Below are 1,150 nucleotides of genomic sequence, written 5' to 3' on the forward strand. Positions count from 1 at the left end.
CATGCATAGAAAGAAGAATGTAGGGCTGTATACCAGCTGACTCACTACAATTTCCAAAGGAAGGCAAAGAAGAAAAGTGGCCTTGAAAAAATATTAGATATATTTCAAGACAAATGTAATCATATGTTTTTGAATTATGCAGGTCATGTTGGAACAGGCCTTTAACTTTAGCACTCAGGGGACAGAGACAAACAGCTCTGTGAGTTTGAAGCCAGTCTGGTCTACATGGGGAACTCTATGCCAGCCAGGGCTACATAAAGAGACTGTGTCTCCAAAACCAAAGTGAAATTAGAATTTAAAGTTAAGTTCATTAGACTAATAAAGCTAAAAACATTTTAAGGCATATTTTATATATTTTGTGAATTCTAACCAATAGCATTTGCTGTGTTCTTGATTTCAGTTACTAGAATTTCAGTTATTAGGATTAGAGTTAGACACCAGAATATTTTAGGTGAACATAGTTATCATTTTTATTTTTTTAAAAAAAGCAAATAATTCTCTGTTTGCATGTAGATTATTTTGACAAGTGTGAAAATGGAAGTCTGGGAAATCGTATGTTCATGTTTTTGATCTGGACTTCTCCTTTTCCTCCAATTTATATGTGAGGTTTTCTTTAATACCACTAAATGGGTCATAATTTTTTTCCAATTTTTATTAGGTTTTTTATTCATTTACATTGTAAATGCTATCCCCAAAGTCCCCTATACCCTCCCCCCCGCTCCCCTACCCACCCACNCCCCCTTCTTGGCCCTGGTGTTCCCCTGTACTGGGGCATATAAGGTTTGCAAGACCAAGGGGCCTCTCTTCCCAATGATGGCTGTCTAGACCATCTTCTGCTACATATGCAGCTAGAGACACGAACTCTGGGGGTGCTGGTTAGTTCAAATTGTTGTTCCACCTATAGGGTTGCAGACCCCTTCAACTCCTTGGGTACTTTCTCTAGCTCCTCTATTGGGGGCCCCGTGTTCTATCCAATAGCTGACTGTGAGCATCCACTTCTGTGTTTGCCAGGCACTGGCATATAGCCTCACAAGAGACAGCTATATCAGGGTCCTTTCAGCAAAATCTTGCTGGTGTATGCAATAGTGTCTGCGTTTGGTGGCTGATTATAGGATGGACCCCTGGGTGGGGCAGTTTTTGGATGGTCCAT

This window comes from Mus pahari, chromosome 6 (genome assembly GCF_900095145.1).
Source record: "Mus pahari chromosome 6, PAHARI_EIJ_v1.1, whole genome shotgun sequence".
Taxonomy (NCBI): Eukaryota; Metazoa; Chordata; class Mammalia; order Rodentia; family Muridae; genus Mus; species Mus pahari.